Raw genomic sequence first — 24,538 nt, forward strand, 5'->3', positions numbered from 1 at the left:
ATGGCCAAGAACAATGCAATACCTATTAAATGAAAATTCTCATAAAAATCGTAATAAAATCAAGCTGGGCAATGATTTTAAGTAGCCCGTGCTCCTTTACTCTTGGAGCGCTGTGCACAACTATCCTAGCGCTCTCTTTACAGTGTGTATCCATTTACTGTGGTAAAAAATTTCAGCTATATCTGAAATAAACCAGATTTTGATTAAACTGGTGTTTCACTTAACTGTATCCAATAATAATGTATGTAATATTAACATCTTAGTATCAAAGTTATAATGAAATACTTCGCGAATTATAATCTCATGCATTGTTTACATTTAAATCAGCTGATCAAATCTATGTAATCAATCGTTAACGTATATTGACTTTCACGATATCATCCCACTGATATGACCATTCACTTTCACAGAATTACTGCACTGATGTAACTTATAATGCATATTAGTATGAAATCTCCTTCACATTATTGTTGTCCTTCACTTATTATTATTATATCCTTAATCCTTTTCCCAAATCCCTTTCGTACAATTACTTTGCTCTCCCACACACATCTACAATGTATTGTTCCAATTCTTTTGGTTCTCTTTATTTTTTGTAATTTAATTCTTCCCTTTTCTGGGATTCATTCATCACTCATCTTATTAATCATTCGAAACGCCTTTCTTATCCTTCATTCCACATTGTAGCATTCCTATTTTTCATTCCTTCCTGCATAAACCAAATTTATAGATTTCGCTAATATATATGAATTAGCGTAGATGTGGCGGAAGAAATGTGCAAGGAGAAGGAACTTGGCTATCCCCACCCTTGTCTCATGTCTTTGTCATATTGTTTCGTCCTCTCTCCCTGTGGTGTTTCACTTAACTGTATCCAATAATAATGCATGTAATATTCACGTTTTAGTATCGTATTTATAATTAGAAGCATAGCGAATTATAATCTTATGCATTGTTTACATTCTAATCAGCTGATCAACCCTGCCTAGTCTGTCATCAACTTCAATTTCCAGATCGAATAACTCCTTTATTATTAAAGCGTGTTACCGCCGATGGACGATATTTTATAGTTTTTAGCTTTGTGGTGCTTGATTATTAAGTCTTGATAAAGACTAGGCAAAAAAAGATTTCATTCATTACACAGAGAGAATATATAAATGATTTGAAGTTTTCTGGTCCCTCTCCCTCTCCCTCTCCCTCTCCCTCTGTGTATTTGTGTGCCGGTGAAGTGAACACTTGTGCGTCCCTAAAAATATCCTGATTTAACGCGGATAACAAAAAGGCTATCGAGTGAAATATAGCTACAAGTTTTCGTGAATAGTCTGTGATTAGTTTGAGGGCAGAAAAGTGAGATAAATCGTCGGCATAGGATAGTTATCTGATCAAGATGGCATTGTATAACACAGGCAACTCGTGGAGAGATATCGCTGGAGTCAGCAAAGGCAAATTTCATGAGTTGGCGAAACAGGAGCTCGACCGATTGACAACAGATGTCACTAACAACTCCAACCAGTGTGACGGAAAAATATTCGCAGACATATTGAAACAATATGATCCAATAGACTGGAACAAATCTGCGGAAAACATCAGTAAAATAATTGAAGAAATTCCAAAGAAAATCCAAGTGTTAAAGAGACTTATAAAGAAAGTCTACATCAATCAACACATTCCATCAAAGAACAATAACAAGTCCAATATGGTGAATATGCTGATTGATGCATTGGGAAAAAGAATGCCAAAATGGTGTAATACATGTAAGATATGGTATTCCATTAATATTCCTCAACAACTGATTAGAAAATGTAATGCCTGTAATGTTCCAACACACCCCACATGTGCTGAAATACAGCAAAAAATAAAAAATAGAGACACAAAGGTATTCTGCTCAACATGCTTAGTCTGGATAGAAAATATAATTAAGTCGAGACTAAAGCTGCAATTAGTTGAAGAAGAAGAAGAAGAGAAAAATGAACAGGATATGTGTAAGGATGCAGAGGAAATCATTGATATAACTTATGATGCCATCCAACAACATACTTATGAAGAAATAAATTATCAGATGGAAACAAATAATAGACCCAAGAGACTCTACCCGGACCTACATACTTTTAGGGAAGAGCAAGAACAAGAAAAAAAGAAAAGAAAGATATAGTCTGTAATAGGCTGAAAAGAGGGAATTACAAAATTGGCGAAAGATGCTACTACAAGCATCCAAAGATATGCCATAATTATGAAATATATGGTAAATGTGCGTATTTAGACGGATATGGAGACGAATGCAGAGATCTCCATCCAAAAATATGCAAAACCCTAAAAGAAGGAAAAGGATGCAGTTTCAACAAAAAATGTAGATATATGCATCCTGTAACTATGAATGAGAGTAAGAAAACTCGGCAAACTGAAAAGAAAAAAAAAATGAAACAAAAAAGCAGGCTGTGTATGTACCGCACTATGCACCAAAAAAGGCCTTTCAACCTAAATCTCTACAAAGAGAGCCCAACTACAAAGAATGCATATATAATGCCAGGGGTTGGTGCAGATATGGGGATAATTGCAGGTTTACACACAAAAATAAGTATGAAGGCGAAAGAACAAATATTATGGAAAAGTTGGATTTTTTAATGGCAGAATTCCGAGAAATGAAGAAAAGAACATCATATCAGAACAGGAAGGAAGCATGGGAGAATCCATATTATTACCATTATTAAATAATGGAAATAAAACACAAACCATAATAGTGATGAATGCACAGGGTTTAGTCACGAGTAACTCTAAAAGGAAAATAGAGTTCCTAGAAGAACTAACCCAAATTGAAAAAATAGATATATTAAATATAAGTGAAACATGATATTCCCAAGAGACTGGCAGTGATGACCAGATAAAGGGTTTCCAAACTTATAGATCAGACAGAAAAAATAGGAATCAAGGGGAACCGCAATATATGGAAGAGACATAAATCAAGGAAAAGTCTGTGAAAAATACAGCAACACAGAATGTGAATTGATTGCGGTAGAATTTGAATTTGAAAAACTAGTGAATATTGTAGTTTACAGACCCCCAAATACTAAGGAGTTTGACATAATAATAGAAAAAAATAGATGATTTATGTAGAAACCATAAAGACTGGAATATACTCCTATCCGGAGATTTTAACTTCCTTTCGTGGATTGGAAAGAACGGATAGAAGAAAGTGGTTGTATGTATACATATAAAAAAGAGAGTAATAGTAGCGCAGAAGATAAGAGGCAATTTGAAAAGCTTCAAGATATGCTATTAGAACATAATATGCAACAAATAAACCACATTCCAACAAGAAAGGAAAATGTCCTAGATCTAGTATTTGTGAATGAGGTGAATTATGTTAAAGAAATAATAGTGTATAACACTGGAATTTCAGACCACAATGTCATAGAATATTAGTTCATTCCAAAGCAAGTGATCACAGAATTAATAAAAGCACAAAACTTTGGGAAGGATATGGAAAATATAACTTTTACAGTAAGAATATAAAATGGTCAGAAATAAATGAAGAACTGAATAAAGAATGGAAAAATGTATTTATAAGTGATAATATACAGGTAAATACGGACATACTGTAAGAAATACTGGAGAAAATTGTTGAAAAATATGTACCGAAAAAAAAACAATTAACAAAAGACGTGCATACCAAGAGACAGAAGGATCTTATTTCAGAAAATTAGAAAGTGGAAGAAAAATCTTACAAAAGAAAAAAATGTGTGGAAAATGAGGGAAATAAAATGTAAGATAGAAAATGCAGAACAAAAGATTATACAGTCGAAAGAAAATGAAAAAAGGGACTTAGAAGAAAGGACACTTAAAAATATAAAAAGAAACCCCAAAGTACTTTACTCCTATGCAAAAAAGATGAGAAAAAGGAGAATAGAAATAGGCCCTCTAAGAATTGAAGGACGGCTAACGAATGAAAAAAAGGAAATATGCAACATATTAGCAGAAAAATATAAGAGTGAGTTCATGCCAAGAATTGCGAATGAGAATAATGAAGCAGAAATGAGAGAAGAAAATGTCGAATATCTAACGGATATAGATATTAATGAAGCAGATATTGTCACGGCTATAAACGAAATTAAAAATGGATCGGCAGCCGGACCAGATGGAGTTCCAGCGATTTTGTTAAAAAAAACTGCAAACACTATCGCGAAGCCGCTTGCAATACTGCTAAGACAGAGTGTAGATATGAGCGAGATATATGTTAAACATAAATTAGCTTATATAACCCCTATCTTCAAAAGTGGATCAAGACTAGAGGCAAGCAATTATAGACCTGTTAGTCTAACATCACATATTATGAAAGTGTATGAGAGGGTAATAAAAAAGAAAATAATGAACCATTTGGTCAAAAATAATTTGTTTAATATGGGTCAACACGGTTTCGTACCTGGAAAAAGTACACAGACCCAACTGATAGCACACTATGAAAACATATACAATAATATGATAAATGAAAAAGACACAGATGTGATCTATCTAGATTTTGCAAAAGCCTTTGACAAGGTAGACCATAACATATTGGAGAAAAAAATGAGAAAGCATAATATTGAGGGAAAGATAGGAAAATGGGTAAAAGAATTCCTGCAAAACAGAAAACAGATAGTGGTTGCAAATGACGAGAAATCAGATGAAGCCCAGGTAATATCTGGTGTGCCCCAAGGTACGGTATTAGCTGCACTGCTATTTGTTATTATGATCTCAGACATAGACTGTGATGTTGAAAACTCCGTAGTGAGAAGTTTCGCCGATGACACAAGAATAAGTAGAGAAATTACTTGTGATGAAGATAGGAACTCGCTACAAAGAGATCTAAACAAAATAGATGAATGGGCGGAGATAAATAGGATGGTATTTAACTCCGATAAATTCGAATCAATAAATTATGGAAACAGAGAAGGAATGGTGTATGCATACAAGGGACCTAATAATGAGACAATCACAAACAAGGAAGCAATTAAGGACCTTGGTGTAATTTTAAATAGGAATATGTTATGCAACGACCAAATAGCAACACTGTTGGCTAAATGTAAAGCAAAAATGGGAATGTTATTCAGACACTTTAAAACAAGAAAAGCTGAACACATGATTATGCTTTACAAAACTTATGTGCGCAGTACACTCGAGTACTGCAATGTGATATGGTACCCACACTACCAAAAGGATATTGCGCAAATAGAGAGTGTACAAAGGTCCTATACTGCTAGAATAGAAGAAGTTAAGGACCTTGACTACTGGGAAAGACTGCAATTTTTAAAACTATACAGTCTAGAAAGGAGAAGAGAACGCTACATGATAATACAAGCATGGAAGCAAATAGAAGGAATTGCTGAAAACATCATGGAGCTTAAAATATCAGAAAGAGCAAGCCGAGGTAGATTAATAGTGCCCAAAAGCATTCCAGGTAAACTGAGAAAGGCGCACAGGACATTAATCCACTACGCACCAGCATCGATAATGCAGCGACTATTTTATGTGCTGCCAGCTCATCTAAGAAACATATCAGGAGTGAGCGTAGATGTGTTTAAGAATCAGCTCGATAAATACCTAAGATGCATCCCAGACCATCCAAGACTGGAAGATGCAAAATACACCGGAAGATGCATTAGCAACTCTCTGGTGGATATACGAGGTGCCTCACACTGAGGGACCTGGGGGAACCCAAACAAAAAATAAGGCAATAAGGTAAGGTAAGGCGTGCTCTCTCTCTCTCTCTCTCTCTCTCTCTCTCTCTCTCTCTCTCTCTCTCTCTCTCTCTCTCTCTCTCTCTCTCTCTCTCTCTCTCTCTCTCTCGGGAATTTCAGACCACAATGTCATAAGATTAATAGTCCATTCCAAAGCAAGTGATCGCAGAATTAATCAAAGCACAAAACGTTGGGAAGGATATGGAAAATATAATTTTTATAGTAAGAATATGAAATGGTCAGAAATAAATGAACTGAATAAAGAATGGAAAAATGTATTCGTAAGTGATAATAAACAGGTAAATATGGACGTACTGTACAAAATGCTGGAGAAATTTGTTGAAAAATATGTACCTAAAAAAAAAAATTAACAAAAGACATGCATACCAAGAGACAGGAGGATCTTATTTCAGAAATTAGAAAGTGGAAGAAAAAATCTTGCAAAAGAAAAAAAATCTGTGGAAAATGATGGAAATAAAATGTAAGCTAGAAAATGCTGAACAAAAGATTATACAGTTGAAAGAAAATGAAAAAATGGACTTGGAAGAAAGGACACTTCAAAATATAAAAAAAAAAAACCAAAGTACTTTACTCCTATGCATAAAAGATGAATAAAGGGAGATTAGAAATAGGCCCTCTAAGAATTGAAGGACGGCTAATGAATGAAAAAAAGGAAATAAGCAACATATTAGCAGAAAAAATATAAGGGTGAGTTCACGCCAAGAATTGCAAATGAGAATAATGAAACAGAAATGAGAGAATAAAATGTTGAATATCTAACGAATATAGATATTAATGAAGCAGATATTGTCAAGGCTATAAGTGAAATTAAAAATGAATCGGCAGCCGGACCAGATGGAGTTTCAGCGATTTTGTTAAAAAAAATGCAAACACTATTGCGAAGCCGCTTGCAATACTGCTAAGACAAAGTGTAGATATGAGCGAGATATATGTTAAACATAAATTAGCTTATATAACCCCTGTTAGTCTAACATCACATATTATGAAAGTGTATGAGAGGGTAATAAAAGGAAAATAATGAATTATTTGGTTAAAAATAATTTGTTTAATATGGGTCAACACGGTTTTGTGCCTGGAAAAAGTACACAAACCCAACTGATAACACACTATGAAAACATATACAAAAATATGATAAATGAAAAAGACACAGATGTGATCTATCTAGATTTTACAAAAGCCTTTGACAAGGTAGACCATAATATATTAGAGAAAAAATGAGAAAGCATAATATTGTGGAAAGATAGGAAAATGGGTAAAAGAATTCCTGCAAAACAGAAAACAGATAGTGGCTGCAAATGACGAGAAATCAAATGAAGCTCAGGTAATATCTGGCGTGTCACAAGGTACGGTATTAGCTGCACTGCTGTTTGTTATTATGATCTCAGATATAGACTATAGTGTTAAAAACTCTGTAGTGAGAAGTTTCGCCCACGACACAAGAATAAGTAGAGAAATTACTTGTGATGAAGATAGGAACTCTCTACAAAGAGATCTAAACAAAATAGATGAATGGGCGGAGATAAATAGGATGGTATTTAACTCCGATAAATTTGAATCAATAAATTATGGAAACAGAGAAGGAATGGTATATACATACAAGGGACCTAATAATGAGATAATTACAAGCAAGGAAGTAATTAAAGACCTTGTTGTAATGTTGAATAGGAATATGTTATGCAACGACCAAATAGCAACACTGTTGGCTAAATGTAAAGCAAAAATGGGAATGTTATTCAGACACTTTAAAACAAGAAAAGCTGAACACATGATTATGCTTTACAAAACTTATGTACGTAGTACACTCGAGTACTGCAATGTGATATGGTACCCACACTACCAAAAGGATATTGCGCAAATAGAGAGTGTACAAAGGTCGTATACTGCTAGAAAAGAAGAAGTTAAGGACCTTGACTACTGGGAAAGACTGCAATTTTTAAAACTATACAGTCTAGAAAGGAGAAAAGAATGCTACATAATAATACAAGCATGGAAGCAAATAGAAGGAATTACTGAAAACATCATGGAGCTAAAAATATCAGAAAGAGCAAGCCGAGGTAGATTGATAGTGCCAAAAACTATACCAGGAAAACTAAGGAAGGCACACAGGACATTAATCCACTATGTACCAGCATCGATAATGCAGCGACTATTTAACGTGCTGCCAGCTCATCTAAGAAACACATCAGGAGTGAGCGTAGATGTGTTTAAGAATAAGCTCGATAAATACCTAAGATGCATCCCAGACCATCCAAGACTGGAAGATGCAAAATACACCGGAAGATGCATTAGCAACTCTGGTGGATATACGAGGTGCCTCACACTGAGGGACCTGGGGGAACCCAAACATAAAATAAGGCAATAGGTAAGGCTCTCTCTCTCTCTCTCTCTCACTAAATGTTAGATTTTGTTTTGGGAGCATTATTGAATTTTAGAAAATTACTAAGTTGATTGTGCTTTAATAAATGGATTTTGAGATAAGCGAAAAATCTATTTTTGGATGAGATAGCCATGTCGTCCTGATGGAAGATTCCTAATTGTAGCATCCTAAGGGATATATGTACTTCAGTGATACTCCCAGAGAATTTACCTTTAGGTCTCCGGAATTCTAACTCCTGGCGCGAATATCCTTAAAATTTCTCTCAAGGATATTGCATAATAACAGGGGATGTATTCTTGACACGACATACAGCAATCTGCGCCCCGAATAGTGTTTACTCTTCGAGGGGGAAGGGGCCAAATTTGAAGGAGAGCTGTATCAAGGTTACAGTAATTCCCCTACTACCATTGATTCAGTGCTTGGCTTAATGCCTAAATCCTATATTCAATTCCTACTACCATTGAGTATCACGACAGCGCCATATCCAAAATGGCGGACATTCCTTGTAGCATTGAGCATGGTGCTACACATACAGTAGTTTCGGGAGGGATTCTGCGAAGACCTTTTCTATAGAAAAGGAGGGTGGTACCATCAGGAGGACATGGCTATCTCGCCCAAAAATAGATTTTTCGCTTCGCTCAAAATCCGCTTTTTGGGCTCACGCCATGCCGTCCTGATGGAAGCATACCAGAGCATCAATGTATCTGGATTTTCATCAGTACCTTAACCTTGGGACAATATTTCTATGGTCATATGGACCATTTGAGACAATTGACGTTACCGTTATCCGTCATCATCACTAATCATAAACAATGTTAGTGCTTCCTGCCCCCTACAGGGTAGAGTCATTCTAGACGGTAGGAAAGGGGCCTCAAGGTTAGCATATATTGTATGAACAAACATAAGTATACACTGGGTATACAAACGGTCTCACTGTTTGTATATATTGTCGGAACAATATCAGTGTCCATTATATCCATTGTTTATAAACATACAATGATATGAAGTTTACTTACATGAGTAAGTCGAAAACTCTTGTCATATTAAATATGCAAATTGTCGGGTGAATTAGGTTGCAATTAGATTTTAATAGACATTTATTTCTAATAAATGACAAATGAAATAAGTAAAACTAATGTAGCATGATAAAAGTAATTATACATTTGACATACAGAAATTGTTCCCTTTTTAAAAGGGAAAAATGATGAGTGCCACTCTCAGACTGAAGAAAATTTTTAATAAATTTTTCCTTTATAATTTCTGTAAATGTTGTATCCTATCAACACTGTGGACTACGTACACCGGTACAAGTGTTATCTGTATAATTCCACACCTGAGATTTTGAACAGATTTAGTGTCACCATGGTAACACTCATTTAAGGGGATCACACAAAGTGCTGACACCTTCTCCCTTTAATTGATAGTCCCAACCAATTAACTGTTCATCGTAGAACTAGACGACAGGTTTAAATACACTACCTTCCGCCACCACATAATGCCTCAGTTCATGGACCTGCTTAGCTTAGTGTTTGTAGAACACTCTGGATGATTTCCATCCAGTATATGAACGAAGATGCTCAAAGTCCATATACTGAAAAAAGTTCAGTGATGAAGCAATTTTTCTCGGATCATGACCTGCTGGAGTACTGTCAGGATCTGCTCTGCGAATAAAGTAGATGAGCTTTGCCCTCTTGTTTTAGTGGATAGCTCGTTCTTAGCGAGAAAGGTTGGATCAGGAAAGAGATTCAGTTCTCCCTCTTCTGTGAACTGAATGTGGCCCTCATCTCTTGATAGGGCCACTATTTCACGAACTCTAGCCCCAGAGGCTAAAGCGTACAGAAAAATAACCTTTTGGGTTAGATCCTTGAGGTAACAATCTTCATTGTTCACAGATGAGGCATTATGTAGTACCTTGTCCAAAGACCATGAGATGGTCTTTGGCGGTGCTGCATTCCTAAGCCTTGCACATGCCTTCAGAATCTTATTAAAGATTTCATTCGCCAGATCCACTTGGAAGGCATATAGAAGAGGTCAAGGCTGACTTGCACTTAGTTATCGTGTGGGCCGCCAGACGTTGATTATGAAGGACAAAGAATGACAGACAGAAGTTCATTGAAATTTCTTTCGATCCTTTTGCTTTTACAAAAGCAACCCACTTTTTTCCAAGATGACTCATATTGTCTTCTAGTTGACTTAGACTTGTATTCTTTTAAGAATTCTATATTGCTTTCTGAGATCCCAAATCTTTTCCTAACCGCTAGGGCAAGAAAATCATGAAATGAAGGGTTTGGGCTCTGTGATAAATCGAAGGCAATTAACTTCTGAACCTTCCGAGATAGTTCTGGGTTCAGAACTAGGGCCAGCTTCAGCCTCAGTTCCTTCACTAAAGGGAACCGGTTGCTCTTGTGCTACTTGGGAGCCAACAGAGCCACTCTTCCCTGGGAGGATCTCAGCATGTTGAGGACCTTCAGCAGGAGATTGGGATGGGATGAACAGGAATTCCTGAGTCCATCCCTTCCATACTAGAGACATGATGTCTGTTATCTCCACTAGAGGATCCTCGTATGGGGCTACATATCGAGGTAGTTTCTTGATGACGCTTGCGACGAAGAGGTCGATCTGCAGCTCTGGGACTTGTTCCCATCAGGGAGAGAATAGGTCTGCGTCTGTGGACCATTCTAACTCTATCAGTCTGAGTAGAACATCCGCTGTCACATTGCGGATCGATTGTACATGAACTGCTGATAGGTGCCATCCTTTTGAGCAAGGGATGGCTAACTTCACCTGAACTGTATGAGACGCTCTCTAGCCTTGTTGGTTCCGAAGTCTCACTATCGTTTCGATGTCCCAGATCAACCTGAGGAGGTCTGATCTGCGTGGAGAGAGTTTCCCCACCCACGACAGGACTATCATGGCCTTGGATAGAAATGACTGAATCCCTTGGACTTTAATCTGATGGGAGTGAATACCCCATTCTTCCGACTAGGCATCCATGCGGATGATCTTCAATAGTCGAGGTAGTTGCAAGGGCACGGTCTTCAATAGGCTTTTAGCCTTTGACCATTGTTAGGGAAGCGATTAAGGAAAGACCGATATCGGTCCTTTTTGATCTCTTCGAGCGTTTGATACGTATCTTCTCCAGACTCTTGACGCATCTTTCAGCTGTGCTCTTAGCACTGGGTCTGTCACTATTGCGAACTGGAGAGAGTTCAGAACTCCTCTCTGTTGCGTCTTGGAATCCTGACTGATTAACAGTCTTTTGACCGACCCTGCAATCTCCTTTTACATCCCCAAGGGAAAGGAGAGTTGGTGTGACGACAGGTTTCAATGGTTTTTTAACCATTGAAACCTTTGAGCTGGAGAGAATAGAGACTTCTTGAAGCTTATCTTGCATCCCTGATGTTCCGGGAACCGGATCACTTCCTTGGATGCTCATAGACCAGCTACCTTCGGTGCTGCTCACACCAGCCTTTCGTCCAGGTATATTGTTGCCTGAACCGTTTTTAGGCTTGTTTTTTGCGTGTCTGTGTCCGCCAATCCCGTGAAGATACTTAGGACTTACTCAGTCCGACAAGTAGGATATCCTCTGTAACTTGAATCCTAGGTAGGAGGAGAGGGGGTAAGTGACTGAAAGCTGCCAATAGACATCTTTCAGGTCTGACAAGACTGCAAACACTCCTTTTTGAAATAAGGTCCTTATGTTCAGAAGGATTAACATTCTGAACTTGCTGTTTTATTTGAACTTGTCGAGTGGCGACAAGTCCAGAATGACTCATGAGTTTTCTTGAGTCCTTCTTGTGAACACCAAACAGCCTTCCCTGGAATTTGATGGACTATACTTTCCTTACCATCTGTATGCTCTAGAGCTCTAAGGTGTAGACTTCCAGGAGGGGGTTGGAGTATAGGAAGAGTTGAGGAAATGATGGTGGAGGCATGTCTATTTTCCATCCTAGTCCCATCTTGATTAGGCCTTGGACCCAAAGATCGTAGGTCCAGCGATCCTGAAGGAACCTCCCTCCTACTAGAAGCGTCTCTTTGCTTTGCCTGATCAGAAGGTTTACATTTTCGACCGCTTGCCACAGCGTAACTGTGGGATGTTGTTGAATAGCCCGAGGAAAATTTTTAGACTTTTCCGTCTTCGTTTTATGTTGGGGGACCCATATCCGTGGAAGACTTTCTCTTTGAAGAGATGCCCCACTTTTGGAGAAGTCCTTTGTTCTCCGTGGTGGCTTTTTTAATCACCTCTCTAACTACCTGGTTTGGAAAGAGGTCTCTACCCTAGATGTTGGAAGATATTAGCATCCTAGTTTTGTGTTTCACTGTTGCGTCAGCGAACACAAACTCCCTACAGGCTCTTCTAGCCTTCATAAAGGCATAAAGGTCTTTTACTAAGGTGGCCATATGCATTTTGGCCAAGACCATGAGCATGTCTGGGGTACTTCAATGGGCTGAACACACCTCTATGCAGTTCTGTAGGGATAGGGAGGCTGCAAGTCTCTCCTTTGTTTCTTGTTCATTATTCAAAAGAAACTCAGAAAGTTTAGGGAGATTCTCACTGAACTGTCATCTAGCGACATCCGCGTCTAGTCTTCCTACTGAAAAGGTTAAGTGGACTTCCTTCCAATTCTTCTCCTGCCTGGGAAAGGCTGGTGACAAAGGCTTGCACTCCTCGAGTGCACGACATGGTCTACCTGCCTCCTCTACTTTGGCAACAGATTTAAATGCCTTCCATGTAAAGGGGAATGGTATTGAAGCAGGAGCAAGAAAGGAAGGGTGTCTGTTACTTAGTGTGAATACTTTCGATACAGAGTAACCTGCCTTTCTCAGGCTACTTGACTAGATAGCCTGTGCCTTATCATGGTCGAGAATCATGACCACCTTCGGTTCCGTTTCTTTGCTTGACGTTGGTTCATGCTTCAGTCGAATGAAGCAATTAGGGAAAGCGTCAAAGCTTGGACAAAACTGGATTTCGTCTAAAGGAACAGCACCCATCTTCTCCAAGATGTAGAGTTTGCCGTCTAAAGTCGGCATAAGCTCTGCATACCTCCAGGGATTGGTTTTGGAGCATGTCGGAAGGTCTTGGTCTCTGGGTCGTTTGTATGACCCTTGGGGAGCGACAAGTGGAACTTCACAGAGCCCTATCTTGAGTTTCGCTTCCTCTTTTTCGCCTTGTTTGCAAAAGTCTTCTATTAGACCTTCCATACAGGCCAGTAATTGGTCTATTTTGTCTAATAGAGGGGTAGAAAGTGAAGATGTCGATGTTAACGGCTCTAGAGCTTGCACAGAGAAGCAAACGGTGAGATTGCAGGGCGATGGCTCAAAGAGATACGATGGCTAGGCCATCACAAAAGGACAGAGGGGGAGGGGGAAAAGGGTCCTGTATGAGGTGTGGAAGGAGCCGGCAAGGTTGCCGGTCCTACTCAGCCTTAAGAAACTCAGTTTCAGTATCGGCGCCATCCTAGGCGGCCGAAGAATTTCTATTCTCCAACCTAGGGTCTGCCAATATGGTTAAGGGGACGGCAGCAGTGCCGCCGCCTCTCAACAGAGGAGAAACAGAGTTCCAGTGCCGGCGCCATCCTGGGCATCAGAAGAATGTCTATTCTTCAGCTTAGGGTCTGCGAGCACAGGACTAGTGTACTAGACCACAGGGAGAAGGTGGCTGCATCATACAACCACTTCAAGTGCGGCCTAGGGAGGGCTAGCCTCCTATGTCGGCAGCCTAGCCGGAAGGGGAATGTCTATTCACCCTGCCGGCCAACTTTCGGCACAAGACTAAATACTCTGAGGTTTTGACAAAATCCCAAAACCTGCTATCTGCGGTTAAGGGAAGGGACAAAAAAACCCTAGGCTAGTCATGCCTGAATGAAAAACTCGAGGCACGACCCACTAGGGTTGTTGCCCAAGGCTACGCTCAGAGGGAAAGAGAGATTACCCTCAAATCTCCACTAGAGACGTTATCGTTTTTTTAAAATAATTCTAGGAGATATCTATCTCTGCCTGAATTGATAAAACAATTTACGAGGGTACCTGGGGGAAAGAAGTGAAGAGAGTAAGGAAGGCTGGCTCAAGAATTGAAGAGAGTAAAAGATGGAAATGGGAGGTTGTTAAAAGGAAAGGAGGCAAGGAAAATCTGGGCGGAATATTTTGAAAGTTTACTGAATGTTGAGGATAATAGGGAGGTAGATATAATTGCTGTTGCAGGTGTTGAGGTGCCAGTGATGGGAGATGAGAATGAGAGAGAGATTACAATAGATGAAGTGAGGAGAGCACTAGATGAAACGAGAGTAGGAAAAGCGTCTGGTATGGATGGTGTGAGAGCTGAGATGTTGAAGGAAGGGGGTGTGACTACTTTAATGGTTGGTGAGATTGTTTAATATGTGTTTTGTGTTGTCAATGGTACCAGTATATTGGGTTTGTGCATGTATTGTACCACTATATAAGGGTAAGGGAGATGTGCACGAGTGTTGTAATTCAAGAGGTATTAGTTTGTTAAGCGTAATTGGAAAAGTGTATGGTAGAGTAATGATTAATAGGATCAAGGATAAAACAGAGAATGCAATCTTAGAAATACAGGGTGGTTTTAGAAGAGGTAGGGGTTGTATGAATCAGATTTTTACTGTGAGGCAGATATGCGAGAAATATTTAGCAAAAGGTAAGGAGGTGTATGTTGCGTTTATGGATCTGGAGAAAGCGTATGATAGAGTTGATAGGGAAGCAATGTGGAATGTGATGAGGTTATATGGAGTTGGTGGAAAGTTGTTGCAAGCAGTGAAAAGGTTCTACAAAGGTAGTAAAGCATGTGTTAGGATAGGAAATGAAGTGAGTGATTGGTTTCCGGTGAGAGAGGGGCTGAGACAGGGATGTGTGATGTCACCGTGATTGTTTAACTTGTATGTTGGAGTGGTGAGAGGTGAATGCTCGAGTGCTTGGACGAGGATTAAAACTGGTAGACGAGAATGACCATGAATGGGAGGTAAATAATTTGTTGTTTGCGGATGATACTGTACTGGTTGCAGACACAGAAGAGAAGCTTGGCCGATTAGTGACAGAATTTGGAAGTGTGTGAGAGAAGGAAGTTGAGAGTTGATGTGGGTAAGAGTAAGGTTATGAGATGTACGAGAAGGGAAGGTGGTGCAAGGTTGAATGTCATGTTGAATGGAGAGTTACTTGAGGTAGTGGATCAGTTTAAGTACTTGGGGTCTGTTGTTGCAGCAAATGGTGGAGTGGAAGCAGATGTACGTCAGAGAGTGAATGAAGGTTGCAAAGTGTTGGGGGCAGTTAAGGGAGTAGTAAAAAATAGAGGGTTGGGCATGAATGTAAAAAGAGTTCTATATGTGAAAGTGATTGTACCAACTGTGATGTATGGATCAGAGTTGTGGGGAATGAAAGTGATGGAGAGACAGAATTTGAATGTGTTTGAGATGAAGTGTCTTAAGGAGTATGGCTGGTGTATCTCGAGTAGATAGGGTTAGGAACGAAGTGGTGAGAGTGAGAACGGGTGTAAGAAAGGAGTTAGCAGCTAGAGTGGATATGAATGTGTTGAGGTGGTTTGGCCATGTTGAGAGAATGGAAAATGGCTGTCTGCTAAAGAAGGTGATGAATGCAAGAGTTGATGGGAGAAGTACAAGAGGAAGGCCAAGGTTTGGGTGGATGGATGGAGTGAAGAAAGCTCTGGGTGATAGGAGGATAGATGTGAGAGAGGCAAGAGAGCGTGCTAGAAATAGGAATGAATGGCGAGCGATTGGGACGCAGTTCCGGTAGTGTCTGCTGCTTCCTCCGGTGCCTTAGATGACCGCGGAGGTAGCAGCAGTAGGGGATTCAGCATTATGAAGCTTCATCTCTGGTGGATAATGTGGGAGGTTGGGCTGTGGCACCCTAGCAGTACCAGCTGAACTCGGTTGAGTCTCTTGTTAGGCTGGAGGAACGTAGAGAGTAGAGGTCCCCCCCCTTTTTTTTTTTTCTTTTGATGATGTCTGCTACCTCCCAAAATTGGGGAAGTGCCTTGGTATAAGTATGTATGTGTATGTAACCGGGGAAATATCTAAAAGTATAGTATATCGCCTAGGTTAGGTTACCTAGGCAAAACGAGATCTCGGTTACCTAAATCACCGAAACTCTGACTTTACGATCGACATAGAAAAAGGAAATTATGCATATATATATATATATCTTTACTAGTATAAAATGCCTAAATAGCTTTCATAATTAGATAATTAATGCTATTTCAACCGCAAATGTTGTTTTACTAACTAAATAACGCATGCCTAATGAACGACAGCGCCCATGGCGCCTCCGGTAACAGTCCTAGCTCCTAATCACAATAAATTACTCCAATTTCACTATGACAGGAGATAAATTACACACATTATAAAGAAGCAATACTCAACTTTCCAGAGGCGAAAGAAGCTGTAGATTGCATAATAATCCTTGAAAATCGACCGAAAAGGTCAGAACAACAGGGAACACCAACCAGCGAAATTGCTACAGAATTAGGAATGTTCACCATCTTGGATATGGCGCTGTCGTGATACTCAATAGTAGTATGGGAAGTAGGGTAACCTTAATACGGCTCCCCTTCAAATTTGGCCACTTTCCCCCTCTAAGCGTAAGCGCTATTTCGGGCGCAGATTTCTATGTGGTGTGTCAAGAATACCTCCCTTGATATTATGCGATATCCTTGAGAGAAATTTTAAGGATATTCGTGCCAGGAGTTAGAATTCTGGAGACCTAATGGTAAATTCTTTGGGAATATCAATGTACAGTGGTACCTCTACATACGAATGTCCCAACATACGAAGTAAAATTCTACCAAATTTCTGCCTCGACATCCGAAGTGTTGCTCCAACATACGAAGTAAACATTACGCCATTGAGCGTCGAGTGCTCGTTTCTCTGTTCTTGTGTGTATCGTGTGGTTGTCCTCTGTTTGGTCTGTTATTAACAGTGCTTATTTTCTTCCTTTTCCTCACATTTCCTTTTTGATTTTACCTATAATCATGGTGCCTAAGAAGCTAAGTTTCAGTACAGTAAGAAGGCAATTCTTTCATTAGAATTGAAGCAAGAAATTATAGAAAAACATGAGAGCAGTGTGCATGTGAGTGATACTGTATGGCTAAACAATATGGCCGGAATAGGTCTATGATCTCGAGGATCATCAAGCTGAAGGCAGCCATTGAAGCAAATAACCATCGAAGGGGATCACTATTATTAGCAATACCCTGGAAGAGATAGAACGCCTTTTGTTGATAGGGATAAAGGACAAAGAGATTGTTGGCAACGATCATTTGTGAGAAGGGCCAGCGTGATGAACAGAAAGAAAGAAAAAAGTTAAGCAAAGAAAACCAAGATAGCATAAACAAGCTCTTTTAAATAAGACTTCTCTCTTTTTCTCTTTCTCTCTAAACATAGCATTAACATGTTCTTTAAATAAAATCTCTCTCTCTCTCTCTCTCTCTCTCTCTATCTCTCTCTCTCTCTCTCTCTCTCTCTCTCTCTCTCTCTCTCTCTCTCTCTCTCTCTCTCTCTCTCTCTCTCTCTCTCTCAGAAAAAAATAAGACGTCTCTAACACTAACAGTGAAGAAGAACGAGAGAGAGAGAGAGAGAGAGAGAGAGAGAGAGAGAGAGAGAGAGAGAGAGAGAGAGAGAGAGAGAGAGAGAGAGAGAGAGTGAGTGTATTTATTTAAAGAACATGTTAACACCATGTCTACCTTTTCGCCAATCGTCCGTCCCCTCCTGGCGTAGGAAATCCTACACCTGCGTTGGCCTGTCTCTAAGGTAAAGTGGCAATAAAACACATTTTTTATTTATTATTTCTTTATTATCTTTTTTACATGCTTCTTTCATATTATGCAGTTATCTTATTGTTATGTGTAATTATGTGTAGCCATTCATTAAGGATTTATTATGGGTTTTCAGGCTGAGGAACCAATTAAATGAATTACCATGTATTCTTATGGGAAAATTCGTTTCTACATCCGAAGTCGGTTGTGGAACGAATTAAATTCGTATGTAGAGGTACCACTGTAGTACATATATCCTTTATGAAGCTACTATTAGGAACCTTCCATCAGGACGACATGTCTTGAGCCCAAAAAAACATATATGTTTTTGTTTAAAATTTCAGGTATATTTTATCAAGCTAAGTATTTTGGTTGCCATGATCAGATCAGCTGATATGATCACTTATTTCGGACAACTAGTAATGTTTACATTATGTGCCAACAGATGGCTGTAGTGGTAGTTGTCTGAAACCTCAAAATTGGCAGGTTATCGGTACCTACACTATGGTATACAGGAAAACAATGATGCAAACAAATTTAAAAAAAAAAAGAAAAAATAAGATTATTTCTATATATTTGAAATAAGAAAACCCTCAAAATCAACATTGCCATTTGAACTATGAAAAAGTGTTAAAAAAAAATTCACCAGGAGACCATTGTATTGGAGATAATCTTCAATGCTTTCGTTTGCACTACTAGCACAATAGCACTGTCGTTGTCTTCTGTTTTGTCTTAAATGGTTGAAATGCTTTTGCTATACACTTAGAAATCTAATATAAATTAAATGAAGATGATTTTATACCATACTTTTGTTAAACACACCCCCTAAAACCGAACTATTGCTTAGTTTATATAGTTCCTTCGCCGATCATAACAAACAAACGAACGCTTTTACACCTGTATAAAGGATAGAAATTTAACATGAATGAAATAAGAACAATTTCATGCCATGTTTTTCTTGAAAACGCCGCCTGAAACAGAAAAAAAAATTGTTTTAAACGTTTCATCGCCAACCATGACAAACGAACGAAGGCATTTACACATGAAAGTGATAGCCAGTGATACTAAGAGCTTTTAGTAAAGATGTTATTATGAATAAAGATTGTAATATGCTTGATCAAATATTTATAACCAAAGTGTAGTAGCAGGCTGGTCTCGAAATTTCCGTCCGCCCATTACATAGAGTATATGATGAAAACGCATTTTTGAAAGGAAATTTTGGGGTTCGCCATTTACATGGGCTCGTCCTTTACATGGTAATCACATACATACATATACCAAAGGCACTTCCCCCAATTTTGGGGGGTAGCCGACATCAACAAATGAAACAAAACAAAAAAGGGGACCTCTACTCTCTACGTTCCTCCAGCCTAACCAGGGACTCAACCGAGTTCAGCTAGTACTGCTAGGGTGCCACAGCCCAACCTCCCACATTATCCACCACAGATGAAGCTTCATAATGCTGAATCCCCTACTGCTGCTACCTCCGCGGTCATCTAAGGCACCAGAGGAAGCAGCAGGGCCTACCGGAACTGCGTCACAATCGCTCGCCATTCATTCCTATTTCTAGCACGCTCTCTTGCCTCTCTCACATCTATCCTCCTATCACCCAGAGCTTTCTCCACACCATCCATCCAACCAAACCTTGGCCTTCCTCTTGTACTTCTCCCATCAACTCTTGCATTCATCACCTTCTTTAGCAGACAGCCATTTTCCATTCTCTCAACATGGCCAAACCACCTCAACACATTCATATCCACTCTAGCCGCTAACTCATTTCTTACACCCATTCTCACCCTCACCACTTCGTTCCTAACCCTATTTACTCGAGATACACCAGCCATACTCCTTAAGACACTTCATCTCAAACACATTCAATTTCTGTCTCTCCATCACTTTCATTCCCCACAACTCCGATCCATACATCACAGTTGGTACAATCACATTCTCATATAGAACTCTTTACATTCATGCCCAACCCTCTATTTTTTACTACTCCCTTAACTACCCCCAACACTTTGCAACCTTCATTCACTCTGACGTACATTTGCTTCCACTCCACCATTTGCTGCAACAACAGACCCCAAGTACTTAAACTGATCCACCTCCTCAAGTAACTCCATTCAACATGACATGCAACCTTGCACCACCTTCCCTTCTCGTACATCTCATAACCTTACTCTTACCCACATTAACTCTCAACTTCCTTCTCTCACACACCCTTCCAAATTCTGTCACTAGTCGGTCAAGCTTCTCTTCTGTGTCTGCTACCAGTACAGTATCATCCGCAAACAACAACTGATTTACCTCCCATTCATGGTCATTCTCGCCTACCAGTTTTAATCCTCATCCAAGCACTCGAGCATTCACCTCTCTCACCACTCCATGGTAATATACGGTATATATTTTATTAAAGCTTAGTTAACTATTCAAATAATCGTAATTTTCTACAGTAGAATGCAATAATGCCTCCGAAACAAAATCAAATATTCGAGACAGACAGACAGTAGCTGTTGAAAAGTGATCGAATGCATAGTTTTTGTTTATTTATTCAAAAGAAATAATTATAATTGAGATATTTAGTTTTTAGTTTATAAAATAACCTGTATTTCTGTTTAAGAAAGCATAGATAACATACCACGCAAGAGACAACACATAAATTGCGTCATGCTCCTAGAGTGGCGGGGTAGGCTACAGTCGTCTGAACGAAAACACCGAACATTTACAGTAAGTACAGTTTAGCTGTACTGTAGTAATATTGCTGTACATATTTTACAGTAATATAATACATTGCAGTATCAGTGATTATTGGGTTACAGTACAGTATTACTGGATAGGAATATCTTTTGCTTTACAGAACAGTGAGGGGATGATGACGACTCGGTATACTTTACCTGAGCACATTAATGCACTGTAACCTTACTGTGTCCAGCACATAATGTACATGTGTGCAAATGTTCTGTATACTGTACATATGATTATAAACTGTCGTAGAAACCAGATTAAAACAATTAGTCAGTATTCACTGTGTTAAGCATCAGCTCGGGCACCAGCTTGTGGCAATGGGCAGTGACTTCTAAAGTTAGGAGATAGCCCGCCCTACTTTAACATTTATTCACAAATTTTTGCTTATCACGGCTGTCTTTGTAACCAAACTATCGCGATAATTAATTCTAGAATCTATGTAAAGAAAATTTTTTGAAAGCATTTGTCATAATACATAAGGGAAGAAAACAACCAGGGATCACTAATTCAAGCAGTAGAGAACAGGGCAGACAAAATAATCTCTGATATTGCAAAGATGCATTCAGAGAAAGACATTCTAACTATGGCATTAAGAGACATTGCTGCAGCTGAAGCCCATTATTGTAATTCTCGCTACGGGGACTACACACAGAAACCCCAAGAAGGTCGATGTTACATTTATTAAAGTTAGGCCTACTAGCTATACTACAACCTTAGTTGGAAAAGCAGGATGGTAAAGCCTATGGGCTCCCAACAGGGAAAAATAGCCCAGTTAAAAAAGGAAATAAACTATGAAAAGTAATAAACAATTAGAAAATATAGTTTATGATCAGCAACAACATTAAAACATATCTTTATTATATAAACTATAAAAAGCCTTATGTCAGTCATATAAAAAGCATACGACAGCCTTTTAATAAGAGACATATGTCAGCCTTTTTAATATTGAAACAAATTCTGCAAGTTTGAACTTTTGAAGTTCTACTGATTCACCCTCTTAATGAGAGAATGCCTTGATGAAGTCATTGAGCTTCAGCACGGTATTCTATTCCCGTGCTGAAACTTGGTGACGGGCAAGAGGGCTCTCGAACTTGGGGAAATTGCTCCCCCAGTTTGAATCTAAATTTCTCTCTTATCTTTTTCTTCCTCTTTATATTGCTTCAACCTTCTCCTAATATTATAAACTTTCTTTCATGTTGCTGTCCCAACCCTATGAGTAAAATTTTCCATATGTATATGTGTATATGTTTACATATATATGTATGTTTATTATATATTTTTTTATGTCATGGATGTTTCTACATCTGTTATTGCTGCTTGGGCGGATGTTTCTACATCCGGTATTGCTGCCTGCTTTGATGAATGGGAAAGGTGTCGCGGTTGTGAGGTGTTTGTGCTGAAAGCTATATGTGAGAGTATTGGATGATCTCAGCCATCCCGAAGATGGTTTGGACCTTTTAGGCGGAACTATTCTCAAGTGTTGGGTCTTCGGAATCCAGGGAGATCCAATGCTTGGGGTAGGACTCTTGGCTTTTGGCCGGAAGCCCGTCATTACAGATATGGGGAGGATGATTCCATAGTTTCTTGGTCTCAGTCCTAACAGGCGAGTTCAGCTTACACCTGTGCCTCTTTATCTGTTTTGATGCTATCCTTCGGGTAGGGTATGGATTGGACCATCTGGGAAGTATACTCTCACTGTGCCGGTAGTGGAGAGTGCGAATTTCCTTCCCAACATGTGATGCCTTAATGTTCTCCAGCAGGTAAATCAAACTATTCAAAATATCACTCTTCTTTTTTCTTTATTCTAATGGATTCTTGTGACAACGACCCCACCTCCCCTGGATATGCTGACTCGCCCCCGGCACTGTTGACAACCTCTGGCAATTCATTTAACGAAAATTCCGGTGATGACGTAGGAACTAAAAAGGACTATTCTTTAAACATTTGAAAAAAGGGTAATTTGGGCAACACAGAAAAACTGAATGTCCTGCACGTTACCCAAATCCCATTAGATGCTAATTATGATGTGCTACATAAAATATTTGAGTGTTACGGATTAATAAAAGAAATTAGAATGAAACTTCAAGATGAGAATTCAGGTTCTTGGTTATTTAATTGTCATGAGGAAGCATTTAATGCAAACCGTAACATTGTTAATATTAAAGTAGGTAATATGAGTATTAAGGGTGCTCTGTGTGATGGGGCACCTAAAGATCTGGATGTCTATAGACCAGCAGACTGGGTTGATAAAGATATAGAGGTAGATGTGCCATCCCAAAGAAAGCCAAAACCACCAATGTGGCTTCTTGCTCAATCTACAGGAGGTACTGAAAATTATTTTAAGATCTGCAAATTTCTTCAGAGGAAGGTAGGAATGATCGCATCTGGAGGTATATCTCGATTCGGTAAGAAAAGTTACTTGATAAAGGCCAAGTCATTCACACAGTCTGTTATATTGTCCAATTTGAAGACAGTAAATGATGATATAAAATTAGACATCAAACCTCATCTAAACTTTAGCTATGGAAGGGGAGTGGTTTTCAATAGGGATCTTTATGAATGTACCGAAGAGGAGATATTGGCTATGTGTCCACTATCAGTGTGGAAAGTATGGAACATCAATGATTGTTCTTACTTTCCAGGATGCTGATGTACCTTTCCACATAAACATAGAAAATGAAAGGATTAGAGTTCAACCTTTTAAGCAGAAGCCACTGCAATGTTATAATTGCTTTAAATTTGGGCATCCTTTCAAAGTTTGCAAAAATTATAAAATTTGTAATACTTGCTCCAATATTTACCATAGGGAATGTACACTTGAGGCAAGGTGCTTAAACTGCAACTCTAATCATAAATCTAATGATAGGTGCTGCCAGTTTTATAAGTTAGAAGAGGCTGCCCTCAATAAATCAATTATTGAACATGTAAGTGTGGGGCATGCCAAGAGATTATTAAATAAATCTAATACCTATGCAAAGACGTTAAAAACAGGAGAAAAAGTTTCTCGGGAATCATCTCACCCACTTACTACTGTAGGTAGTTCTCGAAAAAGGAATTCACCATCTATTGATAAAGTGATGCATAATACAAGAATATCTCCTCCTAAAGATTTATCAGCGAGTATCAACAAAGACATTGCCCTCCACTATCAAACCTTTGTCCCCCATTACAAAGGATAGTACTAACCTCTCCCAGGCCATATCCTTGCCTGATTTAATGGAGATTCCACCTGAAACCAAGTTATCAGGTGTACCTGTAGTGGGGAAGGTACAAAAACCTGGTAACTCACAACCTATTAATCGTAAAAGAGAGACACCTCCATCTCTCTCACCCCCTTCCATAAGAAATATTAGAGTTATGACATCAAATAAATATTATGTATCGTCTGTTGATGTTTCCAATCAACCAGAAGACAATTTAAACAAATCAGAAATTCAAGTTGAGGTCCACCATCCACCTCAACAAATAGATCAAAAGGATACAAAGAAAAACACAATTGTAAAACCCAACATAACAAGACCATCTCTGAAGAAACCTACAGGAAATAATGTTAGATTAAAAACTGCTAATGGGAAGACTTCATCCAAGATGTCTTCCATAAATAATCCATAGTTTTCTCCTCAATTTTGCAATGGAACTGTCTGGGTTTAAGGGCAAAATTTGAAGAACTTATGCTTCTAATTCATGAACATTCCCCCATAATTTTATGTCTACAGGAAACTATACTTGATGCTAACACTCCTAGTCCTCGAGAGTATGTTAGCTATAGAACAACATATAATCATCAAGCAGGGAGCCATGGTGGAAGTCTCATGTACGTTCGTCGAGATGTTCCCCAAATACCTATGTCTATACATACAACCCTGTAGGCAGTGGTTGTACAAATTGATATAAGAAGAAAATATACAT

At 38.8% G+C, this 24,538-nt stretch overlaps 1 protein-coding gene across 1 annotated transcript in view; it reads left to right on the forward strand.

Annotated features, from left to right (window-relative positions):
• Positions 1–24,538, forward strand: part of LOC137654342 (uncharacterized) — a 212,023-nt gene that overhangs the window by 115,870 nt on the left and 71,615 nt on the right. The gene's annotated exons all lie outside the window — the stretch shown is intronic.

Source organism: Palaemon carinicauda, chromosome 15 (genome assembly GCF_036898095.1).
Source record: "Palaemon carinicauda isolate YSFRI2023 chromosome 15, ASM3689809v2, whole genome shotgun sequence".
Classification (NCBI taxonomy): Eukaryota; Metazoa; Arthropoda; class Malacostraca; order Decapoda; family Palaemonidae; genus Palaemon; species Palaemon carinicauda.